The 27,938-nt window shown below is 41.7% G+C and overlaps 1 long non-coding RNA gene across 1 annotated transcript; it reads left to right on the forward strand.

The window, feature by feature from the left end:
• Positions 1 to 392: 392 nt before the first annotated feature.
• Positions 393 to 27,938, forward strand: LOC311263294. The gene is made up of 3 exons (XR_014623334.1): positions 393 to 492; positions 2,031 to 2,155; positions 27,437 to 27,938. It is a non-coding gene; the product is annotated as an uncharacterized lncRNA (long non-coding RNA).

Raw genomic sequence — 27,938 nt, forward strand, 5'->3', positions numbered from 1 at the left:
GGGAATCTCACATTCTTGTCTCGGGAACGACCGATGTGTCAAATAGGAAAGTCAGATCACACAGACACACTGTATATATTTGTAATCAGAGCAAATACTGTTACACATGGTGCAGCATGTGTAAGTCATTACTGAGAATGTCTGACAGTGAAATTAATTATCTGTTAAAATATCCATAGACCTGTTTTTAAGAAAAGTTATAGGAGAAAATGGCATTTTTACATTGCATTGATTGAAAATTCGGCTATTTATCATACTTTTGTTGCGTTGTTCATTGTGTCAATTAAATGCAGTTTATTTATCGACAGAATCCACAATTCATATAAACCAAAATGCCAAATTTACGGGAAGCACCTGAAGACGGCATTATAAGTGGCGGAACCTTGAGTCTGGCGCCATCTTGTGTTCCAACGGCGGAAATGGCTGCCTTTCCCATTGGGGTTAAAATTAGATTGTGTGATAATTATTTGAAGAAAATATGGTATTTGGACGGTAAGAAAACTTTTTCTAATGTACCTTAAATAAGTATCTACATTCAATTGTGTTAACAAACACAGCAATTATTCAACAAGTTTTTCTTTGTTTTGCCTGTGGTCAGTTTGAACAGGTGGATATGAGTTAGCTAGCCCAGCTAATTAAGGCGTATTAATGCAGCTATTTCTTTCTCGTCGGTTATCAATGGCCGTCCTCTTTTCCGAAGAAAGTTTTGAAGTGGCAGGTGTCAACTTTACAGCACCAGGAAGCCTAATTTGTAACAAATGTAGTTCATGGTGTTAGTCTCCCCCATAAAACATAAGGGTCACACTATTGGAAGGCAAATAGGCCTTAAAAGCGAGGCTTGCTAGCTACTTCACCAGACAGCATGTTGGGTGCAACTGTGCTAATATGCAAGGTGCAAATCTGCTTTTCATGCTGGTGTGACTCCAAGGAGGTTTTACTTCATGATTAGCATGACTAAAAGTACGTGACACTTTCAGCAAAAAGTCTGCAAAAATTGCTTTGAGAATGGTTTATTAAGAAAGCAGGTTTATGACAGTAACTATGAATGTTTTTAAGCATTTGCAGGTATGTTAAGGAAACTTGGGTGGTTTATATAGTACAGAAATACCTAGGATTTCAATTTATGCTCAGTTTGACAACAATGGAGCAGTCCCCCATGTTTATTTAAGTGTCTGAACTGCCCCATAAGCAAATATGCAGCAGTCTTGCACATTACCTACAAGGCATTCAAGTCTCCCCCAAACCCCCATCACACTAAAAAGGGAGCAAGTAACGCAGATAACGAATTCAGTGAAAACTTAAACAGATCACAGATGGAACTCATTGATGGGAACAAGATCTGAAACGGCTCTTAATCAGTCTTCAAAAAATGTTAGAAGAGCCCATTAGGTTCTTTATAGGATTCCTTGAGTAAGTCCATCCAGATGTGTGCATTGATAATCACAGCACGCAGGCACGACTGGAGACTAACAATGGAGCCGAGCCAAAAGGAGAGACATACCTGACTCTGTTCACACACATGAAAACAGAACTGCTATAGAATGTAGGTACCTCAGATTTCCCAAACCAGATGCATTCTGTCGGTGTGCTAGACAATAATTTCAACAGCACGGGTTATTACCGTGGGGTGACATGAAATGCAGGATCCTTGAAAATGTGATAATGCATCTTATCCTTCAAACAACAGATTTGTAAAATTTTGTCAAGATATTGTTCACACCCACATCACTGATTATAGAATTGCCTTATTCTAAATACCCTGTAAACAAAAGACTCTTCATAAATATCGAATGAATTGTTTACGGTGTAGTTATGTCCCATTTTGTGTTTTATCGGGATAGGATGTAGTTCACTTACCCTCATGGCATTTCTGCCTGTGAATCAGCATGCTTCTTTGCATGCACAAAACATCACCCTTGTTATTATTGAAGAACAGTCCTGTTTTTAGATTAGCTGTGAACATCGCTGCTATCTTTATCTCTGTCTATACTTTAACTTTGTGAAAATACTGTCTGTTGTATGTGCTTCAGGTGAGACGCAGCAGCGGTTGAGTCCAGTGCAGTGTAGCTGCTGAATACCCAGGAGCACTCCGAGATACCACAGCAGCGCAGGTGATGGGAGCTAACAACAGAGGGTCCACCAGTCTCTGGTACAGGTTTGTTATCAAGTGTTCTTCTCAAAACTGCTCTGAACTGCGCTTTGTCGAGATACGCTGCAAGCAGGCAAGAAGACAAAACATAGAGATCTTATACTACAGTTCATTTTGCCAAAATCATTGCACTATACTTGTCATGCCATGTCTGAATTATTTCAATTTCAATTTAAATGTAATTAAAACATTGAATACATTAGTTACTTACAAGACAAACTTATATCACAATAATACATTTAAAAGTTGTTGTAAGAAATGGGTTCTGTTCCTTTTCATGAAGACTGTTCAAATATATTGTCTATTGACAATATTGTGTTGTAAATGTTCTCGCTTATTTTCAGCACAATACCCAGTGGGTTCTTTTAAAATACAAATAGTCATGGTATTTTCAATGGACTAAGTAAAACAGTGATGTTTCTGTTGTCTCTGCTTCTGCTCTTGTGCTCCCACTGAGGGTGACATGAGTGAAAAAGCTGAGATTGGAATGTGTTACATTTGTGTTGTGTTGTGTTGTGTTGTGTTGTGTCAACTGATGGATTAATTGGTTGTTCATTACAGCACTGTGCAATTGCTGTGTTGTGGTTTTTTACCATGTACAAGAACATTATTGTTCTGAGAGCCAAGCACATAGGTAGCCTTGGGAGGCTGAAACTGGAGCTATGCGCTGGTGTACGAGAGACCTTAAGGATTTGGGGGTCAGACGAAAAGGTGCTTTGTGGCCTGCACCCCGCTATCGCAGCTGCCAACCTCCCGGCACAGACATGAGAGGCCCCACTGTGGCATGAGGGTATTACTTGGAGCTGGTTTCAGCAGCTTGAAGGTGGCTAATACTGTACAGTTATCACTCTGCTTCTTGAGAGCCACAGTTGCTTTTCCTTGTCATCACACAGACTCTGTTGCTGCTACATTGCAATTTCTCCCCAATCAAAGCTCTCCTTGGCAGGGCTCGAGCCCAGTGCTGAGGCCTGGTGGCAGCTGAGGCCGGGGCTCAGTCGACCCCGCGTGCTGCTGCAAGTGGTGGTCTGCTATGCTTGTGCAGCGTTTGAAGGTGCTCCCACCGCCTGTGGAATGCAGTGCTGGGCGTGTTGGATGAGGGGCCTCCCAAAAGGTAGAGGGGGGAAAGGGGGGCAAGGAGGAGAAAGAGAGAGAAGAGGGGGGATGACCTTTGAACAGTGCTGTCGGGAAGTTATGACTCAGTTTTCAATTGTAGCAGTAAAACTGAATGTAAGAGCGTGGAAATAGAGAAGGGCTGAAAGATGAAGAGGGAGAGTGGGAGGGATGATGATGATACAGATGATAAGGTGAGGCCAAGAGAGATAAGATTGTAAAACAGCGGTGAAGGGTCTGTGAAGTCGATGGGGTCTGTGAGTCACAGGATCTCTTGAAAATACAGCTGAGGAAAACCAGATCATAGCCAGCATTGCTTGTTATTTGTCTCTGGTTCAGGAATAAGGCACCCAGTCTTACAAAGCTCTACTGTGAAATTTTACTTGTGTGTAACTAAGTTCAACATTATCAACTTATGTTTTACATGGCTGTGATGCTCTATAGGTCAAGACATCTATAGAAGGTGAAGGGAAAGGAGGGGGTTGCAGCTCCAGGATGTTTCCTCTTAAGCGTTACAGTGACAGAAGCCTCAGGCGCCTATGAAAGGAAAGGACTCATGCTGAGATGTGGAGATGTGGAGGAGCCTTTGTTTCCAAGGAACTACCTCAACCTTTACATTTCCTGTCCTGAACTCCCACACACACATTTTCATGCATATTGGCACGCACACACAGTGGGACAAATGTATTAGAGTTCATTCAGTGTAATCAGCGCAATCTTCTGCACGTACACAGAGCCAGAGGGGTATGGATGTATACGTGGTGAATAGGTGCATGTCTAAGTAGGGCTGCAACTACTGATTATTTTCATTGAAGATTAATCTGTTGATTATTTTCCCGATTAATCAATTTGTTGTTTGATCTATAAAATGGTGAAAAATGTTGATCATTGTTTCATAAAGCTATATATATTGAATTTAATTTTATAAGAAACCAAAAAATATTCACATTAAGGAGCTGTAATCAGAGAATTTTGACCTTTTGTGTGGTGATACATCATGTTATGTGATTGAAAATATGCCTATAGCCACTTACACTATTTGCATGCAGTAGACAGTGCCAGGAGATGGATATATATGTGTATATGTCATCATAACAGTGAGTAGATATCATCTACATGTAGGTGAAGATGGAGAATAATGGTCCAGTTTGCTTAATTCCTCACACATTGAAACCTTTCACGCTAAATCAGTCATCTGCTTAATCCCAGTGGGCACGCTGTCACTGCATCACAGAAGATGATTGATAATAGTGTTAATCACCAGATTAACCACAGCAGTGTGGTATGATCCACCATGTGGTTTTTATCTATCAACACTTGCATCTGTGTGTGTGTGTGTGTGTGTGTGTGTGTGTGTGTGTGTAAGTGTAGAGCTACGTGCCCACTGCAGTTATGATGCTTTCCTCATTGGTCAAGCGAGTGTAGTAAAAGCCAAGTGTTACTCTGCTGTCCAACAGGAAAACCTGATCTTTGTTGCCGTCAGCGTTTTATTATCTGAAGTGCTCACGTACCAGGAGACACTCTTGGTTCTGTGCCCTATTCATGACAAGTTCAGGAAAGCATATTTATCTCATCTTTAGATTTGATTTCAGTCTGCTTGTGTGGCTTTTATTTGACTTTTATTGTTAAACTGATCTGTCCAGAGAGATATAAGCACATCCAGTCAAATTGGAAAGGATGTACAACATGTTGTGATCCCAAGGAAGTGAAAAAGCAGAGTGACAGAGTGGTGAAGGTCTGGTTCCCAGAAGTACGTCAGACGCATGGAAAACAGAAAAGGGGCTAAATGCGCTGGCAGGCCCTGGATGTAAAGCAATCCAGTTTAACCACAGTAAAAGACTGTTGATTTAGGTCGGAATAAATCGAGTGAGCTTCTTTATGTTGCAGCCCAAGGAATGCCTCAGATCATGGCATGAGGTTTGGGCCTGATATGATGTGGTTTGGTCAGAGATGGCAGGAGGGAGTTTGGGGCTGGGGCTGAGGAGAATGCCTCTGTCACAGCTGAAATTTGTAAACTAATTGACCACCCATACACAGCATTCCTGTTCCACTGGGCTTTCTCTCAAGACCGACAAACAAACCCTGAACTCAAGAACACCTCCACCAGACCAGGCACACTGACTGTAGTGTGATTAATTACATTTTCCTTTTTCCTCTCTCTCTCTCTTTCTTTGTTGCTTGCTCTCTCGCTCTCATGAGCCGGGTGTATTGGTGTGTGTAGTTCACCTCCCTTGGTACCCTTAGTTAAACATCCCTGTAATGTCAGACCGGCCAGAAGGAAATCCACTATGTTTTCCTTTTTGTGCTGTCGTTTTTTCTTTTCAGAATGATTCATTATTAGGCTCATTTTTCTCTTTTAGTAAGCCTTTTTAATCTCAAATATCCAACTGCCTGGCCACACAATGTGGTGAAAGATGTTTTAGAGAAAGGTGAAAATAAACAAATCCTTTTGACCCCATTCACCACAACCCAAAGAGTAAAAAATGACAGGGTTGTAAAATAATGCTGAGTATAACACTGGGCAAGGGGGAGTCTGAGGTGCTGGTGCCAAGGACGAAGGTCAAATGACAGCACGAGGTCAGATTACTCTCATAGGACTGGTTCTGTGATCATGACATAGCACTGGCTAGGTAACAGTGTAATCAATAGCTCATCTGACACAGCCTGTTCAAGGCGGGAATGTTGTGCCATTATCCTGCTTCGCTGTTCTGTATAAAAGTTACAAACAGCTTTTTAGCCAGCAGCAGAGGTAGTGACAGATCCAGATCGACATCAGTGCAAAAGGGTGAGAAGGCAAGATGGGTCTCACACTGTTACACATGCTGTTGTGTTTCAAGTCATGCGTCTGTTGCTATCTCAAATCACAAACTGCCATGCTGTTCTGGTGGTATTGTTTGGTCTAGTGTAAAAAATAAAGCTGGTGTAATGACGAGTCTTCGTTGTGGCACTATAGTGGGATCTCTGCGTAACAAGGGCTAATGATTGTCCTTGTGGGACTATGCGTCATACTCTTAAGGTAATACAATCCAAACATTTGGCAAATTTGCAGGCGAGTATTTTTGGCTGGCATCCCAGTTGTAGTTGGTGAGACACTGAGCTGTTCTTATCATTTCATCTAAAGCAAATATTGACTACAGAGGGTTTGAGCGTTCCTTGCATTCCTCATGGAACTACCATAGCACAGGTACTGTACTCCTGCCTTTCCTCAGTCTCATTAACCAAGCCCTCTGCTTCTATTTTACCACCTCAGACAAAGGCGTACAGCAGCCTGAACACATTCCCATGGCTATAGTGATGTTTAAAGAAACTGATATTTTAGGAAATACGCCGATTCTCTTTCTCTCCAAGAGTCAGAAGATAATTGATATCAACAAAAACACAATTAGCTTTGTTTAGCATATAGACTGAAAATTGGGTAAAATAGTATAGCCAGTCTCTGTTAAAAGGTAACACAATTAATCTAAAGCTCACTCACTAACACTAACATGTTATTTCTTTTTTGTTCAATCAGTACAATAACTGAAGTGTAAATATGGCAATGTCGTTTTATGAGGGCTTACGGGCTGGACTGTTCTTGACCTGAAACAAAGACTTTGTAGCTGTAGCTTCTTATTTACTGGCAGATGAGACATAGAAAATGGTATCAATCTTCACATCTAACTCTCAGTAAGAAAGAAAATGAGGGTCTTTTTCAAAGTGTCAAACTGTTCCTTTAAAAGGATTTTAAAGGTTGTGAAATGTGTACTTGAGTAGATAACTGGAGACCATTTTGTGTTACCCAAACCATGGTGTTATGTTGTGAGCATCATTTTATTCTCTCTGAAGTCCATGTTTATGTAATGAGATGATGTCAGCAGTCAGCTGTGAGGGTGGCAGGCGATGCTAAAGCGTAAGGCAGAGCAGGCCCGTTGGTAGGAGGAATGTGTGAACACAGTGACAAAACCATTTATTTACAGGCACTTTCACAGCGAGGTCTAGCACCCGCAGCCCAAGTGCAACCCCAGGGAAGACACAGCTGCGTGTGAACGTTGTAGCGCCAGTCCTGCTCACTTTGATCGCCCGACATGAGAGCGGCCCTGATCTCCAGGACCACCACCCATCTTGTCTGATATACTGAGTGCACAAACTGAGACATTCCAGACGTGTGAACTGCCCGTGACAAATGATCGGCCTTTTGGGTTTTCAGCTTTTGCATGCTGTGGGCTTCTTGGCACGGTGTAGTGGGTCTCGGGCTCAGAGTTTTCCCCTCTCTACAGCTTCAGTAACTGGAGCGGCACCACAGAATGCGGACAAGTCCTGGTGTGAATTGTTATGTTAGAGAGAGCCTTCAGGGTGGGGCTATGATTTAATATTGACCTTTTTCAACACTGGACAGCCTGCACTCAGAACACTGACAGGGATGTGGGGACTCTGTGTCATTAAGTGGACTGATGACTGGATTAAATCAACCTGAAAAATACACATCCTAGGCACAGCACAAAAGAAGTTGGTTTCGTTTTAGTTTCAAGCCATAACGCTTGAAAGAGAGAAGTGAAAATAACATCTTTTACTGCCAGATTAGTCACTGCATATTAGGGGGTGATGTTGGTTTTGATTGAATTCCAACTTTGCTCCAATTTCTTCTGTGGTCGCATGAAATATGTCCTCTTTTAATTCACAACTGGAGTCTCGAGGTGTGCTTCATGTTTTGAAAGGCGTTATAGAAGCCCATTGATTTCTCCATTTCATTAAACAGGTCTTGCACTGTGCCATAACTGATGTCATTCTACTGTTTCCTGTCATTTTCCAGCTCAGGCACTGTTCCACATGCCCTTCTCCAAAGTCCGTCCAGTCAAACCCTGACATGATTGATTCCTTTACACTTCATTTGTAGCGTTCATCAAAATTCCATTGAGTCATGAAACTTTGGCTGACTACTGTCCAAAGTAATCTAACCGCAGCAAAAGAAACGCTAAGGTCCTCTTGGGACATAGATTTCCCCAACAACTGATGACATTTGGAAATAAAAAGAGAAAAAAATACTGCATCAAAAATGATCTGCCCCCATGCAAAGAGTTCTTATAAAGTTTCCTTCAGGCTGTTGTATCGCTCAAAAATGTATAAGCTTTTCGTTTTGCCATTAAGTCTCACAAGACTGTTTGGAAGAAGAATATACTGTAGGCCTGTGAACACTGATTTCTAGACTGCTGCATTGTCTATGTATAGTTGCTGGTCCACTTGTTGATTGCACTTGAAGTCACATGCAGTATTTGCATGAAGTTGCCCCCTCCCCACTCCTACTTTTGCTACACTCTGGTGCAAATTGATATTACTGCCAGAAAAAGTCAGCAGCATATTTAGCAAGAATGCTTCCAAGATCTTAACTACTCGTGTGCGTGTGTGAAAGCTTGCACGTCTACATTTGTGTGCTCAAGTTTTTGAAGTACTGTTGTAGGCAGATTATAATCACAAATGTCATGTATGATCAGCTGTTGCGTGCCGAGACATTGCCTGATTAAAATCCAGACACACACCTTGAATGAAGAGAGGTGGATACTGAATCTCTGAGTCCTCAGTGTCATTTTTCAGTTGCACCAGCTGACGTAATAAAGGAAATATGGTTTCATATAAAACAATTTTGGGATGATGATGATGAATCAGGGTAGTTTTGCAGCTTTCATTGATTGCCACTGACATAATACAACATGGTTGCAATAGGAAAAGATGATGCATTACAGCTGGCTTATTATCCTTCATGTATTTAAAGGGGACACTGAGAGGTCGCAAGGTATTCATCATTTTTCCCAGGGCTGAATAGTATGGAAGTAGTCCTCCACGACTGCGGGTTACATTGTGGGACCATGGAGGAAGTGTTGTGGAGGGGCTGTGAGGGCGTTGCTAGGCAACAGGGTGGGCAACTTGGCGTAATGAGCGCGGGGCTCAGGAGCTGTCTGCTCAGTGTTCCAGGTCCTGACAAGAACAGACAGGCTGGCCTGGGACGGCCTGCATGGAGCTGCCACCACGGCCACCTGCTCACAGCAATCATCACCAGCGCTCCAGCCAGCCACCGATACAGCATACAGACCCAATTAAGAGCCCTGCATGTCCCCCTCCAGCCAGCCATCACTAACACTCCTGCAAGTCTGACAAGGCTGCCTTTTTTCCCCTTAGCAAATCTCTAATTAACAACATTGGTAGTGGTGAGGCCGGGCTGTACAGAGCTGCTGAAAGGGGCTGGGACTCTGCTCGGGTAATCAGCTTAAATACAGGTTTATTTCCTGCCCCCTGTGCCTCGCTACTTCCAGCAGAGATTGCATTCTTTTATCTGTTTATCTCCAATTTCCTCTGACTTGTAACGTGTCTCCTAGACACACTGTCACCTCCACTTAAGGCCAGACTGGCTGCTCCTGCGATTAGATGGTTTTAGAGCAGTGATCAGAGTTGGTTTTGGCAGGGCATAGCTCTCAACAACATCTCTGTCTGTTTCATTACTGCCTTACCATTTCCTCTCCCTCCACTCCCGCTTCACTGAAGGCCTCTGATCTTAACTGCAGAAACACTGCTGAGCATCTAGAGGATCAAAAATTCTTATATGAAATACACTCTTTCATAAGATACATTAAATCATGTATAGTTTAGTAAGGAAATTATCTTATTAAAGATAGAGATCAATCAAAACATTTTTTCCCTGTAACTGGCATACTAATTTGTTAGGATGAAAAAAAGAAGGTAAAAAATTATTTTGTGAAATGACCTCATTACCAGTGCCGGATTAAGAGAGCTGTGTGTTCCAGCCGAGAGCAGAGGAGGCGGAGGAATTTCCTTTCAGTGGAGAGGTGTTATTGTTGGAGCCCTGTGCAGAGCCGCTGGATGAAATATCCTCTTCCCCAGTTTGGGATTGACTCTTGATACAAGACCGCCACTCATGATTGGAGGGAATTATACCTCATCATCCATCTTGAGCAAATCAGACAAAAAAAATATAGACTGTAATACAGACTGATTTACACTAAAATGACAGATGTAAGGGAAGAGGTCATCCGTGCCATTATTGAATACATTTACCGTTACATTTAATTTTTCATCCATACATCATACGGTGTCTGTAATTTGTCTTTTCTGGCTTGTGAGGAGAGAAACGTTGGCTGTCATTAAGATTTCCAGTGGTTAGTTTTCTGCTCTTGGACTTGGATTTTGCTATTAATAAGATGTGTTCATAATGATACAGTATTGCACTCTATATGACTCACTGAGTACTTTATAGGACTTTTTGACCAACACTAAAAGAACAGAGTGACTGTATTTTCTTGGTGTTTTTTCTGTATTTTTCCAAGAAATATTTTTAATGGTGTTCACTGGAGGACAAAATGTGAACTGTTTTATTGTTTGTTTGCTTAAAAGCATTTCATGTGTTCATTTAGTTTGTATCTTCACAATGGAAATGCTATTATATGATTATTATGATGATTCTGTTGCAATGGACACATGATTTACCAAAGCCAGTTCAGTTAATGGGTATCAGTTCAATTAGGAATTTCTTGTTCTTTCTATTCTTTTAACACTGTGAGCTGGCACCCAGTGTTCTCACCCAGTGCATGCTGGGATAGGTTTCACCCCCTTGATCCTGAACAGTTCAGGCTGTAGAAGTGGATGGCTGGATAGTTCAGAGTATGAGCAGCAGAGGGTGCTGTTCATCAGAATGGGTGAACCCTTTGTATCATGTTTGTAAAGATGACTGCATAGATAGACAGAACAAGGATGTGTTGAAATTTTAATGATCGAAAGATTTGATTTTGGGACTTTTAACCTCCAAAAGGAATTTGCAGGTACAGTTGTATGTCAGTTTAAAACCACCACTTACAGTGTTTCTTCCTCAATATTGGATTTCACTCTGTACGTTTTTGAGAAATCAGGATGCATCTGTCCAATGTTGGAAAGTAACTAAGTACATTTGCTCACTCAAGAGTATTTCCATTTTCTGCTACATTCTACTTCTACTTCACTACATTTCAGAGGCATTTATTGAACTTTTCACAAAATTCACACTTGATTTAAGTTACTTTTCAGAATCAGATTAATGATACAAAATATTTAACAAATACATTATGATGTAATAGAATGGATAAGGTAAGATGATCACCAGGATAAATTTCACAAGCTATCCAGTACTATGTATGGTAAAAGAAAAATACTGTAGCTCCATCTTTACCAGCTGCAACATTAAAAATGTACTAATACATTGATAATTATTATTCCATGCATTATCCTAAAATGGGCCATTCTGCTTTATGAGTACCTCTACTTTTTGTTTTATGAGTATAATTTGATTCTAATAGTTTTGTACTTTTAAAGGGGCAACAGACAACTTTTCCCCTCTAGTGTTCCAGAATGGTATGGTTGTTGCTATTATTGCCGCTGTTGCAAAGACAACTGGATAATTTACGTTTTCCTAAGAAGTGCAGATAACAGCAACACAGGACAATGTGTGAGTTTATTCTATCATTTTGTCTATAATAGAATTGGATGACCAGTAAACCTTCCTTTTCCCGGGTGACTGTGTGCTTGGTGGCAAACTAAACTGTACAGTGATAGCAAGATTTATTGGCAGCCAACACCGATGGTTTCATTATTCTATAGCCATTACATTGTGCAAACATTTACTTTATAATAATACGTTGAAGTAGACCACTTGTCTATTGCCAGTTTAAATAAAATTTTGAATGAGTATTTGTGCAGTTTGTAATTGTTACTTTTACTGAAGTAAAAGATCTAAATACTTCTTCCACCACTGCACTATCTTCACGCTGGTGTGTGAGATGTTTGCTTTGATGGGTGATGTATTAATTTGAGCTAGGTAAAACCATGACAGCTCAGGTGTTAGCTGACAATCCTCAGGGGCCTAAATCAGATAAACCACTTGAGCAGCACCTGGAAACACCTATCAGATGAGACACCATGCAAACACACTACTTCCTACCCTGTGTGTGCTCCAGAGTTCATCTTTCCATCATGTCTTCTTCTTCATGCTGTTCACTGATGGCCATTTCCATTTCTAATGGTTGATTTATTAATAAAACACTAGATATCTTTTGTATTTTTTCCACTTTGATGTTGAGAGTTAAGAATTGTATCTCTGATAACCTGAAGACTGCTTTTTCTTGCTGTGTTTTAAGACACTTGTCAGGTATAGTTGTGGGATTGTGTCTCTTTTCTCTCTCTCCTTTCATTGCCTGCCAAGCATGGAAACTTGTGTGCTGCCCAACACTCAATCTGTTCCTGTACAGGCAGCGGTTTCAGCACAGGAGGTTCAACAAATACCTAAATGGGGAGATTTGGGTGTGGGGCTGAAGAGAGGAGAGCAGTCTTGCACTGAGCCTCACCCTTTACCTGCATTAGGTCATAGGCTGAAAAAGGGGGAGGGTGTCAGTCACCACCTCCAACCCCCTGCGCTCTGGTAGCCCCTCCACGACTGATCGTTCTGAGTTTTCTGTCGTGAACGATGAATTTGTAGTACCAAGCTAGGCTTTGACGAGAGGAGGGGAGGACTGATGAGAGGGGGGGCTGGTGTTTTCTGCCTGACCCTGGACTGGCAGGGTCTACTCTGGTGAGCCTGGTCCCCAGAGCCCTTGTCTCACTTAGCCCCTCAATATCCCTCTTTCTCTCTGTGGGGCCAGGGCTGCTCTGGATGAAATTTCAGTAAGGGTATGAGGGAATGGTTCATGGAGTTTAGCACCTTCTTTAACATAGGCAAAATAAATGACTTCTCCTAATGCTCTAATTGGTGGCAGTTTGATGATCAGGTATCACTGGCCTTCAGGGCTGAAGCACCTCGTTGTTTTACTTCAGCTCAGTGAAAGAGCCAGTCTGTACCTGTTGCTTCTGAGATTTTTTCAAGTAAGGAGGGAAAAATGCCTTGTAGCATGTGGTCTGCCAGGTCCTCTGAACTGTCTTTTTTCCATGAAGTCAAAGTAAAGCATTTGACATTTTAAGTTAAGCCTGGCTACTGATCTCTCTTCCTCAAAATCCCTGCCCCCTGGCTGGGATCTGTGTGTGAATTGTGAATCAAATGAGTGGCTTAAAAATGGTTCAGCCTCTCTCTCGCTCGCTCTCACCCTCTCTCACTCACTCTTTCTCTCTTCGTGTGGTTTGGTAGGTGACTGTCTAGGCTCCTTTATCCATGCCCATGTGTTAAAGATTTTGAGAAGAAAATTAGCCAGAGGTGGATAGAAGCAGCTATAATCTAGAAATGCCTCCTCAATTTTCAAAAACTCCCTTCCTCCCACAGACATGAGTCAAAGTTGGACCCCTGCTGCACCAACAGCAATGCTCATACTGACAGACTAGATGTGTGTCCCGAGCCTCACTGATCAAATTGTCTCGCCTATGAGACTACATCGAATACATCCATCACTCTACAAATAGCTGAATGAGATGTCAGCCAGTTTTTTACGTCACTGAATGGCACTGTTTCGTTCACAAAATAATCCTTTGATTTATCAGACATATTTTTTCCCTCCTGAGGAAGACATAATTCCCATGCCAAACCTTTTAACCTGTGCCAGAATGGACTTCCTACACTGGCTTGTGTATAAACCGGGGTAAGTAAACTGAATTAATGATCAGTGGATCACGCAGCTCAAAGAGAGTCTGTGTCTGTGGCTAAAAAAAACTGTATACTTATTATCTGTGGAGAAGAATCAGGCAAACTATGTACTGTACAAGTATATACTTTAAAGGAAATGTGTCTGCTTCATGGTCAGTTAAGGGTCGCATGCTGAGTAGTCCACTTTTGTCTTCCCACAAAAATCCCATCGTTTGTATTGTTTAAAGGGCCGCGGGAAAGTTTGAAGAGTTGAAATCTTTCAGAGACAGTGTTCTTACTCTAGAAATAAACATAAACCATAATGTTTTGTTGCTTAACCCAAAGAATGTTCTTAGTTTGCTTTTTGCAAGTAGCTTTTTGGCATGTAACTGTGTGAGGTAAAACCTTAACATGTGAAGTGAAGGACAGTGGACAGTGGTGCAGTGGTGTCAGTTTGTTATTGTACTGCATGCCTCATGGCTGCAGCATGTCACTTTCCATCACTTTCCCAGGTTAGCCCTGTGTAAGGCTTTAGGCTGGCCCGCTGTTTACAATACCTCCCATTCAGCCTGCTGCTCCTCAATGAAATTTCTATTTATAGAGGCCACTGGCGTGCAGAGAGTCATCTGCTTGTTCTGAATGAGGTCTGGTGGTTTTGACAAGGTTAGCTGGATTAAAGCATTGGGGGGGTGGCGGGGTGGGTCTGAAGGACAGGTCACAGGGGCTGGTTGGGGTGAGAAGGCCACCACGAGAAGACTGGCTGCCTTTATTGTATGTGATGGTCAATGTCAGCACACTATTTAGTTAAATGCCAGACATGTGATGAAGCTGAGTTAGACAAACATTTACTCAAAACCAAAACTCCAGTTTTATCCCTTTAATGTGGCGTTTGTGTCTGCCCCTCACCTACACTGACGCCAAGTATGCATGGATTTATGCTCTTATGACGGGAAGTCAACATAAAGTAAGAGCTGTTACTACCAGTCAGCAGTGTCATGCACGTTGATGTAATAATTTTGACAACACTGCCCTATAGATGGCCTTATGGCCACACCCATTCACCCAGCCAATGGCTTACTGAGAGAGAAGCATTCTCCAATCAAAGGCCTGCTTTTTTAGTGTTTCATTGCCTGAAAAATATTTTTGACTGCATACAAAATGTTTTTGACTGCTGCACCAATGACCTTAATGTCTGTTGTCAGTTTGCGGAAAGGTCCATTATTATTCCACAGGAGCTTTTGGCTAATGTCACTGTTGTGTTGAGGAAATGTTTTCTGTAGAATCCATCGTGGCAGAATAGAATAGGGAAAAATTGCAATTTCCTTAATCCTTGCAAAGTTTTTTCCCTTTCTGTGTCTTTGTTTTGATTCCTCGGTGTGTGATGGTGTTTCCCACACAGTGGTGCTGCAGCCAACTTGCCCTGCTCTATTGTGCTGCTGGCCTCTCTTTGAACCTGTACAGCTATAAACATGGCTAAGTGCTCTCCATCAGAAGCGGGCTTGCAGGAGGACAATACTGTGACAGGAATTTTCTGTACACTGTCACACATTGGAGCAAAAGGTAGACAAGAGCCTGGATGAGGCACATCTCAGCTCCAACACAGCTCAGTTACTACAACCTCCACCCCTTGAGACAAATCTAAGCAGAGATGTCTGTCAGATTCTAGGAAACACCCACAAACTACACACACAAGCATCGTCATCATCGGCCTCCCATGTTCCTCCAACCTCAGGCTATTATCTCCTCCTAGAGTTCAGCCAAACCTAAACAGAGAACTGATCTTTCTCTCTCTTTTAATATCGAAATAGAGCCTCTTGCTGATCTCTGTAAGCTGCTGATTTGGTTTCAAAGATTTGGCCAGCTATCTCCCCAGTATCTCCCAGAAAAACATTGTCAATGTGTGGTCAGGATAAGCTGTGTTGGGATGGAGTGCAAATGAATGCCAGTGTGGTCGTGTTTGGACAATTTAGCAAGGCTGCAAAGGAAAAACCCTCAAAGTCATCTAAACATAGAGACTCCTAAACCTCCCAGTCTCTCACGGTCCTGACTGAGTGGCTAGTTGGTAGACGGCCTCTGAGATAACTTAAGAGGGATACTATTCCCTACTAGAGTAGTTGACAGCTTTGAACAGTTTGTGCCATACAAATCAGTAGTTTTTTTCCACTCAAGCCTGAGCCTTTAGTGTAACTTTGTCTTTTGATATGCTGAGTGCCCTGCTTCTCTCTCACATGTGTATTTTCGTAGTGCCCCCGCTCTGAGCTGCTCCTCTAAAGCCACAGCTCCCCCTGAGCAGAGACCCTGCCACCCACACAGCTCAGATACCATCTTTTGCATAAACAACACCAAAAGGAGTTTTTAACAGACATATTTACATATAAATGTCTGGAAGACATTGTAGACACATTGTTTATCTTTGTTTCAGTTCCTACCAGAGACACCTTGTCTTACACATTAATGATTTTGCTGACCTAAATGCACTTTCTGGCCCCAACAGGAGCTATTCTGTTTCTAAGTGAGGTTTGAGACCTTCCCAATCGGAGCAGGGTTTACTCAGATCAGAGACAGCTTCATTCAAGACTTCAATTAAGGCCTCCACAACCCTTGACTCATTTTCCACTCTCTAATTTTTCTAATGGCTGGGACAGGAGGCTGAGAGCAGCACAGCCAGCTCTGCACTGCTCATTAGCTCTAGCACCACCGCCCGCGCTGCATTTAACTTAATAATGAGGCCAAATTAACAGCAGCCCTGGCCTTGCTCCAGGTGCATTGTGGGTGAGAGTGAGGGTTAGGAGGAGTGGAGGGGGAGTACCTGGCCAGCTGAGGGGGTTTAAACATAGCAAGGCGGTAATGACTGGAAACACAACATCTTAGGACTGCCTCCTCGGTCTCTAAATGGCTTTCTACTCTCACCCGTCCTCTCCACCACGCATCCACTCGGCTCATTGTTTCTTTAATCTAAAATCTGATGACTTTTCTGAAGCTTTACTCTATATTGCGTCTGTTGAACCAAAGCATTATATTCAATACATTTCACCTCTAAATGAGCCAGATGACATTGGAGCAAGGGTGGAGGGAATTGATTGTGCCAGAGGAGGGTGCTGTGCAGGGTGTGGGTGGGTGGAGAAGACATGTCCTCATCTCCTAGTGTGCGGAGGCTGCACAGGGATGGTCCTCCTCCAGCTAAAACCTGTGCCAAACTGGGTGCTGCCAAGGGCTACGTGTTAATGAATCTGAGCAGCCTGGGTAGGAGCACAAACAAATGAGGCCCTGGATGACAAATACTTTCTTTAGTCCGTATACACCTTCACTTATGATTTCATGAGTTTTATTAGTTAGCTTTTGTCTGCAGCATTCTGATGAAATGCCTCCCTGGTCTGCTTCTCATGGAATACCATTACATTCAAATCACAGCTAAGCATCTGTATGTCCAGAAAGAAATATCACATGATCCTAGGAAACCTGAAGGTTTGGATATCTCTTGAAAACAACTGTAAGTGTTGTTTTTTATGCATTTTCAGAATCCTCAGAGGCTACAATAACCATATGAATGCAAAAATATTCTGTTAGCTACAGAATTATATTTTCATAATTCTACTGCATTTCCTATTCAGTAAATGTAATTGACATATCTCCTTGCTTGTTAAGTAGGGTCTATAGGGTCTAAAATCATTATTTTGCATGAAAATATAGAATAATTAAATTAAGCTTTCCACATCCAAATCAAAACCTTCTTTCGCTTGCTTTCAGCTCTAACTAACTGGAGTGGAGTTAGAATTGAAGAAGCCTGGATGACTGAGAACCTTCATCAACAACTTGGGAAATGTGTTAATTTTTTTGTTTGTTTTTTGTTTTGCTTGTTTTTTTGGAGCAAACTGCTTTCATCCACCTGGTTAGAAGAGTCTTTAAGTATTCTGGTAATAAGCTAAGTGTTGTTAAACAACCGTCAGGGTCTAGAAAGGTTGTTGAATATTTGATTTTCATAAAACAGGTACTTAGCACTAACTCAAAAATAGAATGATTATGCTTGACGGTCACAGACAAGGGCTAATAGTAGCAGCACTTTAATGTGATCTTGCTAACAAATTGTAGAATTTGCATTTTAGGATGTTGCATGGGGCCAGGGATAGAAATCTTAATGAGACTACTCTGAGAGCAGCATCACTATGCCAGGGGATGACAGCATCAGCTCCCAAGAAGCTGCTGCATGTTGTTCAGAATAAAGAGTAAAGTGTTCACCTGCAGAAGGCCTGACAGCCAGTTACCACAAACGTCACTCGCATGTAAGGTGGTCATGTGACTTCTCTCATGCCACCATTCCCCCTGATGTGAACCCTGACCTCATGACAAGGCTAATGCTAATTCCTTCTGTGGAGCATTCAGGAAACACGTTCCCATTTTCTCACTCATACTCACTCAGTGTCGTGACAGGATGCTCTCTATTTAGAAACCATGTTATAGCATACTTTCAGACTGCTGCCGTTAGTAGTAATGCTTTGGCACACTTTAGGCTGTTAATGCAGTGTAAAAGGCCAGAGGTGATGGTGGTGATGCATACATCGGGATTTAATTTAGTGTATGTGTTTTTGTAACTGTAATTTATTCTGACTCACTTCGGTCAACAGTGAGGAAATGACTGTGCATGAATTGAAGCTTGCTTTTATATGCCTGCACACACAAACGTAAAACACACACTGCCTGCAGAATTTCTCGGTATTGTAAACAAAGAAAAGATTATTTTTTTAAATGAAGAATGACAATGCTAGTGGACTCCTTATGTAACTTTGTGGTTTTGCCTTTTCTCTGTACTGGATATGTACATTTTCCATGACCTGTTTTTTTAACTGGAAAGCAGCCTGGCACATTGTAGGTAATTGTACAATTTTCCCCTCCGGCTAGATGTTGTTTTTTAAACCAAAGCCTTTGATATTTAAACTTATTTTTATTCAAGCTTCAAGCTCCCAACAAAATCACTCAGGAGTACGTCCCTGGACCGTATAACGTACGGGTGTTTCTCATTACTAAGAATACTAAACGCTTGCATAAAGTCATTTGATGACTTGTAGGGAAAACATAATACATGTAATATCCAGCACTAATAAGGATAAAATGACTGTGTTATTCTGCTTTAGCTTTAGAGTCTGGTTGACTTAGAGTGATTCAACCTGAATATCATCCCTGCCAACAACTGGCTTCCCATGTTATGAACATTATGATTTTACTAATAGTTTGTTTCAATATAAATTGAATCTGATTTTAGAGTAGTCCTCCTATGTTTATGTACCTTTTGTATTTAAATGACTAGGAGACTGAGAGCCCTTGGACTGTAATTTTTTCACATCCATCACTGTTGCTGCGCTCTGTGTGTATATGCCTCTGTGTATTTGTGTGTTTCTATGTGTTTAGAACAAAACCCCCTGGTGTTTGGACAAAACAAACACAATGTCATTACTGGCATGATTATGGAGAATTGAAAGTTTAAGCAAATATTCAAGAGGCTTTGTCTGTTTTTAGGATTTTTTGATACACGGATGACCACTGAAATAGCCAAAACACTGACAAAGCCAAGCCCAGCTCTGTTCCCAGTCCTGACAGTATGAAGATGGTAACTCTTTACCACAGGTACAAATAGCAAGTCAAGAGGAATTTACCAAGCATTAAAGGACTCCCCCGTCTCACTCCAAGTTAAAATAATGTTGTTCTGGCTATAATCATCCAATTAGGGTGATGGAGGCAGGACTTGGCTGGGACAAGGATCACATTTCAAAGACTTGTGTCTGCCAGCCTCCACACTAATGGTAAGATAGGCAATGGTTAGTGCTCAAAATTGTGTGCAGGTTTGGAGGAGAAAAGCATTCCTGTGTGCCTGTGTTTGGTCACAGGCAGCCCTGTGTCACTCGCAGCACCAGTGGTATTGAAGATATTGTGCACATAGCATTGTTATCAAAGTTCTTCCTGCCTTTTCTCTTGAAATAGTAGGAGACAAATAAACTCGAGCAGTTTCTCGTGATTACCAGTATTGTTGGTGATGGCCAGTGGAGGCTCTCGGTTAAAATGATGTCCTGGTTAATGAAAAGCTTACACAACCCTGTTGCCACCTTGCCTTGTAGCTACAAATTATTACACTACTTGGAGAAAAGTGACATTTTGTTTTCATTCAGGAGTCATACTAACAGTTTAAAGGCCAAGAGCATCATCAGCTCATTTACCATCATCCAGTGCAAATAGGTAGACACTGAAGGTCGCTTCTGCAATTTGTATCCTTTGAAAGAGTGTATTCGACCTTCCTCTTGTGTGTAAGAAAGTGTATAAGAGAGAGGAGAGACATCCTGCCACTGACACGTTTACAGGCCGCCAAGCCTTCAGAGTGCTGGAGGCGTGGTCTGATGGCAGCAGTGCTGTCTGAGTAATTACAGGCTCCCTGGTGGATATTACTAAGGTCCCAGCGATCCAGACTCCACGCAAGGCCACTCTCTCACTGTAGTTAAGGCAGCAGGGGGAAAAAAATCTTAACCAAAGAAAAATCAGGGCATTAAAAAAAACAAACCCTCTTTCTGGTCTAATTCAACAAGCACAGCTCTGTTTTCTGTGCATAGCAGTGTTTGGGTTCTGCCAGAAATATGTACCCCAGTATAGGCACATTTTTATTATCCAGCAGGGCTCCTGGTATTTTGAAAATGAGGTAAGCTCAATTACCAACAAAGGGCTCCTCTCAGGGGTCTGTCATCACACGGGGGTGAACGGGAGGGAGAGGGAGGAAAGAGAGACTCCTCTGCCTGTACTTTGATACTGCAGGATTATGTGCTCAGTGGCATGAATTGCAGCCATATTTTAGCTGTGTGGAGACCAGATGTTTAGAGATGACAGGCAGGACAGGACATTTTTTGAATCTTACATTTTTAAGTCATAATGCTTTTCTTAGTGGTGAGCCCAAACTACACCATAGACGTCCTAAAGGGAAATACCATATTTTCATATTTGAATTTGCAGGTTCTCTGTGCATGTTGAGACCTCGAGCAAAAATGGAAGACGGGTCGTTAAAGGTACCCTGGTGGTACTGGAAATCAGTACAAAAAATACTTGTATCCACTGCAAAAGCAAATAATTGTCAAGGTGTTGTTCGTTGGAAAGAGTGACACTGCCAAACTTTGTCATCTTCTCCTGAGGTGTGTTCTCTGAAAAACAGTAGTGTGCTGGTACTACGTCTTTTGACAGATTGGTTTCAGATTGTGTTTATTACCTCCACCGAGTTTATTGCCTACAGCACAGAGGTTATGTTTTCGCCCGTTCCTATTTGTTGGATTTCCACAAAACTTGGATGAGGGATGGTTCTCGGCTCAGAATAGACCCCATTAACTTTTGGTGCAGATCCGGATAAAGGAATGTTTCCTCACTTTCTTTAACGTTGCCATTTGGGCATTTTCCAACATTTATGTAATTTTTTTCAGGGAATAATGCATGGATATTGATGGAAAAAATCAGGCTTATTTAGGTTGCCGGTATCTACAGTAACAGTGAGTATGATTTGATGCAGATACGAATAAAGGATAAGATGGATTTCAATATGTTTTATTTAATATTGGATTGGGCTTGATTGAATTAAAGGGGTCTGTTGGCCTTGCTGGAAGTATGTGCTCTACAGAGTGCCATTCTAGTTTGACTTAACAGAGATGGCCTCATAAAATTCCCATTATAGAAATTTGATAGTTGAAGGGATTCCTATTGTTGAAATAAACATTTTGACACTTTTTGAACCTATTTTAGCATCTTAAGATGATGTTGTTTACAATGATTTTAATATTTAGATGCGATGCTGAATGTTATTGATATTTGCAGCAGATCCTCATTTAGTATCTTTCTGTAAATAAGATTTAAATAATCAAATTGATAAATCCAATTAACTATATATAGAAGAAAACATAAAACAATAATTCAGTTACAAAACTACTTGAAAAGAAAAAAGCTTCAATTCAGGTTTATTGTTTTCATGAAAAGCCACTAATCCACAAATAGAATAGCTATGATGAAATAAACATGAATTTATTACTATAAGAATACCACAAAAGTAGACCAACCATAATGTTATTTTATTTCTAAAATTAAAAGTATTTCTAAGAAAATCTGGCTTTTTGTTCAAAAAATTTCTACTAAGTAAAAACTGTAAAATCTAGAGAAATTGGCGAAAGCGTGTTACGATGTAATCTTATTTATTAAATGGGTCAGTTTGTTTTATGTGTGCACCACATGTCAATGGTGCTTCCCGGGGGCAGAGGGCCTCCCACTGTGGTGACGCAGTAGGCACCAGAGCTGTTTGGGTTCCAGCCTGTCCTAGGAGCCGCCTGACGTCTCCTTGCTTCCTTATCTTAATGACCATTAACCGTTTCTGCTCTGCGTCAGCTCTGCCGCTTCGAGGAAGGGACAGGAAGAGAGAAAAAAAGAGCAAGGGAGTCAGAACAAGAGAGCAAAAGAGATAGTGAAGGAGAGAGAGAGAAAGAGGCCCTCTGATAGAAAATTCCTGACAGCTGATAAGAAGGAGAAGGAGATCCAGTTTACTGCACAGATAGGGTAGGAATGTGTGGCCAGATGATGATGACTGGGTCCATGACTGCACTGCCCCTATCTGTGCCTGCCAAGACACATCACCACTGACTGCCTGCATGCTAGCCAATCTTCTTGTTTCCCAGAAAAATACTGGATTCAGTGTGCTCCTTCATGACTGTGCCTTTACCATCTTTCTGACTTTTGCACTGTAATATCATGGACCCATAATTATATTACTGCCATAGTGCTTTACAGCCCATACAAAATCACTGTTTTCACTCTTTTGCACCTGACAGCAGTGTCTATATGTACAGCTACATAATATTGTGGTGCATAAAATATTCATATGCAGCAGCTGTCTAATTTTAGCATGATCAGTATGCACCACAAACTGCAGGGCTAAATGAGCCTTTCCTTGGAAACACACAATTTCATGTGAATTATTGGTCTGCTACAATAGCAACGAAATGGACATGAGAGGAAATGGAATCTAGCTCAGACAGTGTGGAGCGTGGCCAGGCAGTCAGAGAGGGCATTTTAGCTGTGCAACTGAGCTCCCAGCTTTTTAATTTGCGATAAATCATAGTGAAGAGATGTACCCTAAAAACGCCCGTGTAGACGCCGTCTCTCTGTCAGAGACGGAGAGAAAGAGCGGGGTGAAGCAGATTGGGTTAGTGGGAGCCAGGGCTGTATGTGGATCAGACTCCCGCTCAGCTGTCTCCAGAGGAAATCAAACAGGGCTGTGCGGTTCATTATTTCGTCAGTCGACTCAGCAGCAGAGAATACTGGCGACATGGCCATTTACTGGGAGTCTCCACTGACCCTGCTTAGCACGGCTACAGTCGGAGAAGCCAGTCAGCTTGAAAGGCTGAGGATTCACCGCCTCATGGATTTATTTCAAAACTAACTCATGTTATGTTGTGTCTGTTCTCACGAGCTGATGAAAAAAAATAAATGAGGGATAATTCTCTCAAACTTTTGATCTTCAAGCTTAACTTGGGAATATAGTGAGAACCTCTCTCCAGTTAGTGCCCACACACATCGCTGATGTGAACATGAGCTTTGTCACTGAGTCTTTCGATGCTGATATTTGGAAAGTGATTGGGGAGTGGGGGAGGGTCTCGAGGGTCCGTTGTTTGTTCTCCTCTTTGAATACAAAGTCCTGTGTGGTGACCCCATCGCCAGACTACCAGTAGACTTACAGTCGACAGGAAGTAGCAGCACACATGCACAGCATAACAGTACTCAACCTCTGAACCGCAATCACCTCACCTTTCAACTGAGGAGAAAACTCAGGAAGAGGGAGACACGTAGCGAGGCACGTTCTCCTGTGCACACTATGTTTTTTATAGAACTCAACATTTAAAGAGAGATAAAGTCCAGCAGGCTGGAAATATAAAGTTATATTTTCTAGCAAGAAACCAAAAATTATCTCTGAGTCACACCGGGATGTTCTCACACAAGCGCTGATGATGCAACAATAGCATTAAAGGGGAGGAAATAATGGCTGGGTTTGTGATATTTTTCCATTCTTGCACATCTCTATTTCTGAACAGAGTGCCCGACGGCTATCGGCCAGCTCAGACGCCAGTCTCCACACTATCATCAGGGTCTGATGAAGCAGATAACACTGGGAGCGTTCACTGCTTTGCAGTGTGCAGTCGAGCATGGCGATATGGGTGGAGTTGAGGGTGCGGGGGGTATTCAAGGATGCCTAGACAGTTTGCAATCTGCTGTGAGAAACAGACAAGAAACATTCAATCGGTTGTGTGCAGAAGACAGAATGGCACCAGCAGAGCGCCAGCCAGGCACAAAGCTGGCCAGAGGCATAGGTCACAAATGTTATCACCCAGCCTCTGGTGACATGCTAACTCTATCTCCATCATCAAGGTCAGGTCATTGTTTGCTTTGTCGGGCTGAGTCACGGCCAGCGCCCCTACTTGTTGGTGGTGGACAAGCAGGTTTGGGTGGAGTATGAAGCTTATGGCGTTTATCAGTGTCAGACCACAGGCAAAACATTTATTTACGAGAAAGGTAGTTAAGAGGTGACCTAATATCTTTCTCTTTTTTTTTTTAGAACCAGTCCATTTGGCATGTATTTCATTAAACGTCTGCCAGTGCCGAGGATGATAAGATTAGTCATTCATATATAATTGTCAGTAATATCTTATATTTAATAAAAAACTTCAAACCTTTAGCATGTAATTATAGTTGGCTGTTGCATAATAGGGCGGGGACAAGGTGTTGAGGAGGTGCAGTGACATGCCCTTGGACGGCTGGCTTTCTCAGAAGTACCCCAATGACAAAAAGTCATATTTGTCGAACAAACTGTCAAACTTCGTCAAAAGTCAAACATTGTCCCAATCTCTTCCTTCATCAGTCAGTCAGATCAAAGCTGACTACCTAGTCACTTCCTGCATGTGCCTGTCACAACATACACACTCAAATGAGACATGCAGTATTATTGAAAGGTGTGATGCATTCCAACAGTCAGTGTAATTTATGAATTTGAGTTACGAGATTGTGACATTGTTTTGCAGCAACTGCCAAGCAGAGAAGAGAACATTCACAAGCAAGCTAAATAGCTTTCCACTGAGACAGAGGGCTTTTAACTGTGACTGATGAGATGTCTGAGTATGTTCAGGCATAGTGTTAAAATGCTGTGAATCAGCTTATTGCACTGATAATTATAATGGAGGGCTTGCTGTACAGAACGCTGTAAACCAACAGTGCCGTGTTGGTGCTTGGCAGAGCGGAGCCAGTCTGAGCTGGCATAGTCGTAAAAAGAGCCAAAGGAATGCCAGCATGGGAACACAATGGAAGCAAGGAAAACTCGCAAAAACGTGGTCGCCGCCATGTTTTGTCAGGAGAGATGGCAAAGACAGCGAAAAGGGTGGTTTCAATCATTTTTGTTTTGTTTTGGGGTAGTACCTGTTGTGGTTGTCTGTATAGACATTTAATTTGTGACTGGTTTCAGCATATGGCTTGTTTTGGTGTATGCTTTTAGCTAACTTACAAAGACATCAGGAAACTTGAGGATGTTGCTCTTTACTTGAGCTTCCACAATAAACTGTTGTACTGTAAAATAAGTAAGTGACTTCAGACATCCACAATTTTACTGTTGGGGTAATCAAAAGCATACCACCACCCCCCAGTGAGTTACACAAGTTCTTGATAAATTCCACTGTCACTCTGTGGAGCTCATAACTTGACATCTAAGTGTAACTGCAGGAATCCCGGAGCCACTTGGGAAGTGCAGTGTAAGGTGATCTGGAGTCGTAACGGCTGTCATACTCTGCACGAGGAGCTTAAAGCTGGGACCAACCAGCCAATGGCATCCTTCCAGTTTAGTAACATATCGGTGAATTCTCAGTAGGAGATTCATTCCAGTGTAGCTTGCTCAAAATGTGGTCCCTGTGGCAAACAACAAGATAAAGTAGAGACAAGAATACATGAGGCAAACAATGTGGGTTCAGCTAAACTCACCAAATAAGTCATTGTTCCCTTATATTTTTTGTGAAAATCATATCACTGAGTCGTCCTAGTCACTATGGTGTTGAGCATTTCGAAGACAGGATTAAAAAAGATAAACAGGTGTTAGGCCAGTCTGACGAGTTATAGAACGGAACAGAGTATTAAGCCACATTATTCACAAAAGTTTCATTAAAATAGGTCTGCAACTAACAATTGTTTTCATTGTCTATTAATGTGTTGATTATTTTCTTGACAAATCAATACGTTTTTTGGTCAATAAAATGTCAGAAAATTATGAAAAATGCCAATCAGTGTTTCCCAAAGCCATAGATGACGTCCTCAAATGTCTTGTTTTGTCCATGATCGAAAGATATTCTATTAACGTAGAAGAGAAAATGACAGATAATCTTTTAAAAAAACTTTTGTTGAATTACTGATTACTTCATTATTAAAACAGTTGCTGAATAATTTAATAGTTTGACAAATAATCTATTAGTGTTTCATCAATATTTGGAACAAGATGCAAAAAAAAACTTTTCTTAAAAGTCCTTACATAGGACCTTTAAGCCACTAGAATGTAGTTCATAATGCTAACATATGTAGCTATGGTAGATTTTATCGTTACAGGAATTATTGTCTTTTGTTTTTCTTTACAACCATTTTTGCCACAAAGAGAAGAAAAGAAAGAGAAACATCAGATCCTGGATATCCAGGGTTAAAACAGTGGTTAATGTAATCCAGTAGTGCCATCACATTTTTTTCAACTGTCGGCACATTTCTGTATACAACATTTTCTCTCAACATGATTATTGATTTCACAATGTCCCCCAGGCATTTGCATGTATTCCAGCTACATGTTATTAAACATGTCCACCGAGCCAAGTAATCACAGTGACAACTTGTTCTTCATTCCTTTGGTGTGCCATAAAAGGGTGTATGTTTGTGTTGGTATTGGCATGGGTCCTTGTCTGTATTTGTGAGTGTTTCTGCCTTTCAGAAAGCACACTTGATCATGATTGTGTAACTCTGCAGCACGGAGGCAAGGATATTAAAAACAGATGTGGCCTCTTAAGTCAAAAATATGGGGGGGTTCTGGGCAAAACATTCCCCCATTATTGATTGCTGATCCTCTGGTATGTTTGGGCTATCAGCAGGGTTCTGAGTGCTAAGATGATAAATTGAAATGGTAGGGGGGTGGGTGGGCAGAGGAGAGCCTTTGAGTTCAGTTCATGACAAGATACGGGAAGTTAAAAGTTCATCCTGCTTGTTTTTAACGTCCTACTTTTTTATAGCATTTGATATTAAACTAGCTCTATTAAAGTGTATGCCAAGGCTATTAACAGACATTTAATATGCCAAACCCTACCACTTAATTTTTTTTATTAATCGCTGGTGACTACTGATAATCCCACCAGTACTTTTGCCAACCAAAGCCACACACGCTCGTCGCCTCCTCCACCTTTTACTGTTCTGTAGAATGGAATCTGTAATTGTAGGAGGATGTTCTGTTACTCATCTGCCCCCTGACACAGACGCACACACCCACATTGTCTCCAAGTGACAGTGGAAACAACATTGTTTGAGACGTGTTTTATCTGTGGCAGGTTGCAGTGTGAGGCAGGGAAAGAAGAAAAACTTCCTTGTGAAAGTAGGAATGCAAAGTATTCCCCACAATGCCACACTGCTGCAATTACTCCAGCGCCTGGTGCCGGGCCAAGACAATGAGATGACAGCTTGTGGTGTTGAGGGAGAGAGCAGTTCAACTCCCATCTCTCCTCTGTGTGCTGTCGGCCAGCAGTAGACCTATCTACACCGAAACCTTGTCTCTTGGACCTCTAAACTGCTGTGTCCAAAATGAATGTAATTCCATCTGGTATTCACATCAGTTGGTCTCTAAACATCATAACCCAATAAAATCTTGCCTGACATTGAAATGTTTTTTCGATTAATGAGCAAAGGTTTTTGTTGGGTGAAATGTCGTGCATGTATCGGTATATATAACTGCTCCAGCACTCATTGTCTGCTAGATATCCATCTCTCTGTATTTTCTGCTCACTATGCTGACTATTAGTTTTTCACTCTCACTTGGTAATTAACTGGCACAGT

Source organism: Pagrus pagrus (assembly GCF_965226575.1).
Source record: "Pagrus pagrus genome assembly, chromosome: 10".
NCBI lineage: Eukaryota > Metazoa > Chordata > Actinopteri > Spariformes > Sparidae > Pagrus > Pagrus pagrus.